The following is an 8,406-nucleotide window of genomic DNA, read 5'->3' as shown; positions in this document are numbered from 1 at the left end:
TTTTTTTGTATTTCTCAGTTTTCTGTTAAGCTTTATCAAGTTTGACATTTGTCATGCAAGATCTGTTTTTGAGAGACCTCTTCCAACCTTTTTCCTTCCAGTAAGTATTCAACTTCTCATTCCTGTTGCAGATGATGAGGAAGGGGTATCAGGGCATGCATCGGGCAGGTAGAGTGGTTCTTACTTTATAAGTTGCGTAATACTACGGTACACCTTGCAAGCTGCTGCAGCATTCTGTGGCACGTCATTTAAATGTAAGCCATTTTTTCTGTTACTGCAAGTTATTGCTAGTTTGACCACCAGAGGGCATCTTTGAGAAGCATTTGATATTATTCTGTATTGGCATTACCAAAGAATTTAAAACCTTTTTTGTAATAACATAGTATGTGGGATTTATTTTAAGAAATTTGGCTTAATTTGATTAACCTCTCTAGGGTATGTGGGATGAAATCGTCCCACCTACTCAACAGCCAGTGGAATCCCGTGGCGCGATATTCAAATACCTTAGAAATGCTATTACTTCAATTTCTCAAACATATGACTATTTTACACCATTTTAAAGACAAGACTCTCGTTAATCTAACCACACTGTCCGATTTCAAAAAGGCTTTACAACGAAAGCAAAACATTAGATTATGTCAGCAGAGTACCCAGCCAGAAATAATCAGACACCCATTTTTCAAGCTAGCATATAATGTCACATAAACCCAAACCACAGCTAAATGCAGCACTAACCTTTGATGATCTTCATCAGATGACACTCCTAGGACATTATGTTATACAATACATGCATGTTTTGTTCAATCAAGTTCATATTTATATCAAAAACCAGCTTTTTACATTAGCATGTGACGTTCAGAACTAGCATACCCACCGCAAACTTCCGGTGAATTTAATAAATTACTCACGATAAACGTTCACAAAAAACATAATTATTTTAAGAATTATAGATACAGAACTCCTTTATGCAATCGCTATGTCCGATTTTAAAATAGCTTTTCGGCAAAAGCACATTTTGCAATATTCTGAGTAGATAGCTCGCCATCACGGGCTAGCTATTTTGACACCCACCAAGTTTGGCACTCACCAAACTCAGATTTACTATAAGAAAAATTGGATTACCTTTGCTGTTCTTCGTCAGAATGCACTCCCAGGACTTCTATTTCAATAAAATTTTGGTTTGGTTCAAAATAATCCATAGTTATGTTCAAATATCCTCTGTTTTGTCGTGCGTTCAAGACACTATCCGAATGGTGACGCGCCCAACGCGTTTCGTGACAAATTTCTAAATATTCCATTACCGTACTTCGAAGCATGTCAACCGCTGTTTAAAATAAATTTTTATGCGATTTTTCTCGTAAAAAAGCGATAATATTCCGACCGGGAAACCCTGTTTTCGTTCAAATACGAAAAAATAAAAACATGGAGTCATCTCGTGCACGCGCCCCCAGTCTCATTGTTCTCTGATTGACCACTATCCAAATGCGCTACTGTTTTTCAGCAATGGGCTGCAAAGTCATCATTCGACGTTCTGCCGCCTTCTGAGAGCCTATGGGAGCCGTAGGAAGTGTCACGTTACAGCAGAGATCCTCAGTTTTCAATAAAGAGAGTGTAGAAGACCAAGAAATGGTCAGAGAGGGCACTTCCTGTAAGGAATCTTCTCAGGTTTTTGCCTGCCATATGAGTTCTGTTATCCTCTCTAGGCTAGGCGGGCTTCTTCATCAGATGACAACCCTAGGACATTATGTTATACAATACATGCATGTTTTGTTCAATAAGTCATATTTATATCAAAAACCAGCTTTTTACATTAGCATGTGACGTTCAGAACTAGCATACCCCCGCAAACTTCCGGGGAATTCGCTAACATTTTACTAAATTACTCACGATAAACGTTCACAAAAAGCATAACAATTATTTTAAGAATTATAGATACAGACCTCCTCTATGCACTCGATATGTCCGATTTTAAAATAGGTTTTTGGTGAAAGCACATTTTGCAATATTCTAAGTACATAGCCCAGGCATCACGGGCTCGCTATTTAGACACCCGGCATGTTTAGCACTCACCATAATCATATTTACTATTATAAAAGTTTCATTACCTTTTGTTGTCTTCGTCAGAATACACACCCAGGACTGCTACTTCAATAACAAATGTTGGTTTGGTCCAAAATAATCCATCGTTATATCCGAATAGCGGCGTTTTGTTCGTGCGTTCCAGACACTATCCGAATTAGTAAAGAAGTGTCACGCGCATGGCGCAATTCGTGACAATAAAATTCTAAGTATTCCATTACCGTACTTCGAAGCATGTCAACCGCTGTTTAAAATCTATTTTTACGACATTTTTCTCGTAGAAAAGCGATAATATTCCGACAGGGAATCTCCTTTTCGACAAACAGAGGAAAAAATCCCAAAGGCGGGGGCAGTCGGGGTCACGCGCATAAGCCAGTGTCCCTTGATCGGCCACTTGAGAAAGGCGATAATGTGTTTCAGCCTGGGGCTGGAATGACGACATTCTGTTTTTTCCCGGGCTCTGAGCGCCTATGGACGACGTGGGAAGTGTCACGTTAGAGCAGAGATCCTTAGTAAATGATAGAGATGGAAAAGAAGTTCAAGAAATGGTCAGACAGGCCACTTCCTGTAAAGGAATCTCTCAGGTTTTGACCTGCCATTTGAGTTCTGTTATACTCACAGACACCATTCAAACAGTTTTAGAAAATGTAGGGTGTTTTCTATCCATATGTAATAAGTATATGCATATTCTAGTTACTGGGTAGTAGTGGTAACCAGATTAAATCGTGTATGTTTTTTATCCAGCCGTGTCAATGCTGCCCCCTAGCCCTAACAGGTTATACTCACAGACACCATTCAAACCATTTTAGAAACTTTAGGGTGTTTTCTATCCATATCAAACAATTATATGCATATTCTAGTTTCTGGGCAGTTGTAATAACCAGATTAAATCGGGTACGTTTTTTTTATCCGGCCGTGCAAATACTGCCCCCTACCCTAGAGGTTAATATATTGGTGTTTCTATTATGAGAAAAATGGAACCCTCAGGGTTTCCGTTAGGATGGAATGGAAAATATGGCGCTGTACAACGTGATGGTCAGGAGTAGGCTATATGATTGGAGGATTCTAAATCGTTTGCCTTCATTAGACTACTTTGTTCCAATATTTCTGTAAATCAGTGATATTTATTCCCATAGTTATTAATTATGGATCCATAACTAAATCAACATCTGCATTTTGAAAGAGTTTTTTTTAAATCATTTTATTAATGCATCGTGTTTATTTCTTTATTAGGCTACTGTGCGGTCTACAATAAATACTGTAGTAAACATGGGAAAGTGCCTAATTCCTTACATAAGGGAGAGCAGGTCATGTCTGTACTACGAATGCAGGGCAGTTGGGGGACCGGTGTTATTTCATAGTTGTGATGTCTTCACTATTATTCTACAATGTAGAAAATAGTAAAAATATAGACAAATCCTGGAATGAGTAGGTGTGTCCAAACTTTTGGCTGGTACTTGCTTGAACGGAAAATATGGCACTGTACAACGTGACGTGCGGCAGTACAGTATTGGGCTATTTAGCTAAAGAATCCCCGCAGGGCACGAGGAAGGAGTAGGCTGTCCTTGTAAATAAGAATTTGTTCGTAACGGACTTGCCTAGTTAAATAAAGGTTACACTAGTTAAATAAAGGTTACACTTTTTGCACCCTAATTTTCTAATTCTTTCTGGAGAAAACTAACTTGATTATTTAGCAGACATCACTTGCTTATTTATATTCATGAAGATGATAAGTGATCAGCAAAGGCAATCTAATCTGCTGGCATCACGGCACGACATCAACATCACTCAAATTACAATCAGAAGACAGTTGAAGAAACTTGTGTGGATTAATGAAAGGCTCGGTAAGAAATGTTTTATATTTTATATATTATTTTTAAAACATTATCAGAACATTAACCATTTGTGTTAGCTTGTTTTGTACTGTTCTGTAGTTTCGACCCAATGATTCATCTGACAAACAAAGAACTTGCGTCCTGCAGGCCCAGTCATGGATCAAAGCTGGCGAGACATTCAATAATGTCATCTTCACAGACGAATCAACCGTGGACCTTGAGAAATTTGCTCAAAATTGCTACAGAAAAAAAGGAAGAAGATCAAGCAAGCCGAGTCCCAAGCACCCGCTCAAACTCCATGTGTGGGGGCAATTTCTCGGCAGGGACCAGGCCCATATTTGATTTTTGATGGTAAGTTTTGCTATTTACAAAGCAAAAGGTACATTAAATATTGTAGCCTACACCTCACAGACTTATGTGTTCCAGAATAATTCACTCTTGCCTCCTTTTTCAGGTATCATGGCTTGAGAGTTCTTTGAGGAAGAAATCATCAAGAGATATGCTGGATCCTATGTCAGAGAGGTGTTTCTGGGACCAAATCGTTTCTTTCAAGGTAGGACTATAGCAATATTTTGTTGTTTAGGCCTATTTACATGTATATTTCTATTATTGTACCTAATTTTGGCTGTTAGGCTAAATGTATTTTTTTTCTTCTCCAAATTCAGACAATGACCAAAAACACTGCCGCCCGGGTTTGCATTGCAAATGAGGGCATAAACTGGGTCAAGACGCCAGCAGAGTAAGTAGACCTTTATGAAGTTAAATAAATAAAAGACCTACAACACCTTCGGTAGGCCTACAGTATATCTACAAATATTTTTTTAATCTCTACATGTAGGTCTCCTGATTTAAACCAGATCGAACTTGTTTGGCATCAACTGAAAACATTCATCCGTAACTCTGCCAAGCCGACAGGCAAAGATGAACTGGTCAAGTCCGTCAAGATGTTTTGGCTAGAGAAATTGACGATACAACAATGCAACAAATACCTTGATCATCTCGGCATGGTTTTACCTGTGGTCGTGGAAGTGCGACTAAAATGTAGTTAATATAAACATCCGCGCTTGAATGTCTTTTTTCTCATTATATTATTTTATTAACGAAAGCATAAAGATGTTGATGAAGAAATACTGTACTGCTGTTTTGAGTTAGAAATGTAAGACTTTAGAGTACTTAAGCATCAAATACATTGCAAGTTGAGGGATTTTCACAACAGTAGCGGGGTTATAAAATGTCTATTGTCCTGCTAATAGGAAACATTTGCAAGATGGGCTACATTATTATTGTAACCACAATGTCAACGCATAATTTGGATCTACCTTTTCAATTACTTTTAGAGTTTGGGATTTACAAATGTGCGCTTTTAATTATTAGTAACATTGTTTTAGTTCGAACGTGCAGACTTTTTTTCTTTAAATGATTGTTTTATGTAGGATGCTATTCTGACCAGTTGCAATTGTAAATAGGCCTAATAAAAAAAATACTTCTATTAGGCTGTTAACTTTGCATATTCTTTTGTCATAATTGTTTGTCTCTACATTAACATATTCCTCTCAGTTGTAATTTTTTTGCTTGACTCATTATGACGTTATAAATACTTACATTTGTTTCCCCCGTAATGTTTTGTCAGCCATCTTTACTGAAGAAAGTCACCAGGGACAGGTGGCTCGCGTCAAATTCGTCATTGGAACCACTCAATATGATTGGTCCCGCGGTGTAAACTCACAACTTTTAAAGGAGGAACCACTAAGTTAGGGGCAGGTATGATGGCCTCAATTTCTGTCTGCAAGTCATCTGGTGACTAAGGTGTTGGGTTGCCTAATGGGTAGGTCACAATTGCAACTGTTCTCTTTAAAGTCTGTCTTCTATTCCTTTGGTTACATTTTGCCATTTCTTGCTTCTTTCTCACTTTGTAAGCTCAGAGATGGATTTCACTTCTCCCTTCTCTTTTTTCTTCCAGTATCTCTCCGTCTTTTTGCAGATGTTCCTGCTATTGTATAGGATCGTTTTTTATTTTATTTCTATGTCTGTGACCTCTGTGCTGTTTTATGTGGCATCTTCTAAAAACAAAAAAAACACACTACTTAAGTTTTCCAATTGTGCACACCTTGGAGCATTTTCTAGAATAAAGGAATTTAAAACATGATTAAATAAGCCTAAAGTAAAAAATATAAACAAAAAGGAAAAAGTAATAACATAATGGATTTTTTTTCATTTCCACCATGTTCTGTCATTTCTAACCGTTATGTTTGTGATGGAAATGACGCTTCTACTGTTTTTGGAGAAAAATGACAGACTGCTTAGCATGCTTTGGCTAGTATTACAGCTAGCATATAGTTTACACTAAATACATATATTTAAAAAATCTAAATTCTACATAAAATTAAAGAAATTATAGCCAGTTTGGAAATCTCGTGTGGCTCAGTTGGTAGAGCATGGTGTTTGCAACGCCAGGGTTGTGGGTTCAATTCCCACGGGGGACCAGTACGGAGAAAAAATGTATGAAAATGTATGAAATGTATGCATTCACTACTGCAAGTCGCTCTGGATAAGAGTGTCTGCTAAATGACTAAAATGTAAAAATGAAATGACTGACAATAAAAATATTCTCTACCCAAGTAATATTTACCTAGATTTTTCTTCAACTTCTGGACATCACTTCTGGAACATCTGTCTGCTGCAGCCATGTGCTTCAGCATCACAATATGTTTCCATGGTAACTAAGTTAACATTCTCTTGACAAAACTTTATTAATGAGGAATTTGCCCTCAGTGGTAGAAATGACACCACTACCAAAGGAAAGGAAAATGTTGTGTAAATAACAATGTAAAGGGCATACTCACAATAAATATTGATATAGATTTTATTTAATTGACTCTTTCTCTAGAAGATAACATAACAATGTGTAATTATTGTTTTCTCATAGAAAAACATTGTAGAAGCTAAAAGTCTCTCAGGGACAAGGGCAAAACAGTGAATTGAGGTATAAAATGCATCTGAAAAGTAGCTAAAATACTTGATAGAGTGGTGTTAAAAGAATCTGGGGTGATTGTAGTGTGAACTTAACATATAAAGAATAAAAACATATTTTAAAAAAATTGAATCCCGAAAATTGACCCTGACAACATAGAAGTTCCCATAGTTGCAGAATCACCCAAGTTTTCATTCATTCATACATGTTAAAATCACTTTTGGCTGTGATTACAGCTGTGTCTTTCTGGGTAAGTTTCTAAGAGCTTTGCACACCTGGATTGTACAATATGTGCACATTCTTTTTATAATTCTTCTTGCTCTGACGAGTTGGTTATTGATCATTGCAAGACAGCCATTTTCAAGTCTTGTCATAGATTTTCAAACAGATTTAAGTCAAAACTGTAACTAGCCCACTCGAACGTTCAATGTCGTCTTGATAAGCAACTCCAGTGTATGTTTTAGGTTATTGTCCTGCAGTCTGAATACTTAAATAAGTATATAAATATACTTAAATAAGTAAATAAGGTATTTCTGTTTTTTTATATAAATTAGCAAAAATGTCTAAACCTGTTTTCGCTTTGTCATCATGGGGTATTGTGTTTTCGATTTTAGTATTTATTTTTTGTTTTAAATCTATTTTAGAATAAGGCTGTAACCTAAAAAAAAGTCAAGGGGTCTGAATAATTTCCAAATGAACTGTATGTGGAATTGTTTTAACGAAGGGTCATTTTGCTATTTGATTTGGAATTTTAAGACCCCTTGAAGGGTATATAATTTTTTTTTTCAATATTTTATTTGGCCTTACTGCTATTAGCCCATACAAACATATTCAATAACACATTCACTGCATGAAACATCTAAAGGAAGTTTGTTCTGAAGTGTCTGTCTGAGAGATAAAAAACATCAGGAAATGTATACAATTGATGTCGGAGATTTACATAAACTTAGATTGAAGTCATTAAAGCTTGTTTTTCAACCACTCTGCAAATTTCTTGTTAACAAAACTATAGTTTTGGCAAGTTGGTTAGGACATCTACTTTGTGCATGACAAGTAATCTTTCCAACAATTGTTTACAGACAGATTATTTCACTTATAATTCACTGTATCACAATTCCAGTGGGTCAGAAGTTTACATACACTAAGTTGACTGTGTCTTTAAACAGCTTGGAAAATTCCAGAAAATGATGTCATGGCTTTAGAAGCTTCTGATAGGCTAATTGACATCATTTGAGTCAATTGGAGGTGTACCTGTGGATGTATTTCAAGGCCTACCTTCAAACTCAGTGCCTCTTTGCTTGACATCATGGGAAAATCAAAAGAAATCAGTCTGGTTCATCCTTTGGAGCAATTTCCAAACGCCTGAAGGTACCATGTTCATCTGTACACACAATAGTACGCAAGTATAAACACCATGGGACCAAGCAGCCGTCATACTGCTCAGGAAGGAGACGCATTCTGTCTCCTAGAGATGAACGTACTTTGGTGCGAAAAGTGCAAATCAATCCCAGAACAACAGCA

General features: G+C 36.8%; 1 long non-coding RNA gene across 1 annotated transcript; it reads left to right on the top strand.

Annotated features, from left to right (window-relative positions):
• The first annotated feature begins 3,707 nt into the window (after positions 1-3,707).
• LOC123743769 (uncharacterized) lies at positions 3,708-6,519 on the top strand. Its single transcript, XR_006770617.1, has 4 exons — positions 3,708-4,265; positions 4,369-4,467; positions 4,580-4,653; positions 4,753-6,519. It is a non-coding gene; the product is annotated as an uncharacterized lncRNA (long non-coding RNA).
• Positions 6,520-8,406: the final 1,887 nt, after the last annotated feature.

This window comes from Salmo salar, chromosome ssa07 (genome assembly GCF_905237065.1).
Source record: "Salmo salar chromosome ssa07, Ssal_v3.1, whole genome shotgun sequence".
NCBI classification, from domain to species: domain Eukaryota; kingdom Metazoa; phylum Chordata; class Actinopteri; order Salmoniformes; family Salmonidae; genus Salmo; species Salmo salar.
The sequence above is the reverse complement of the archived record's forward strand: the minus strand, read 5'-3'. Positions and strand labels throughout refer to the sequence as shown.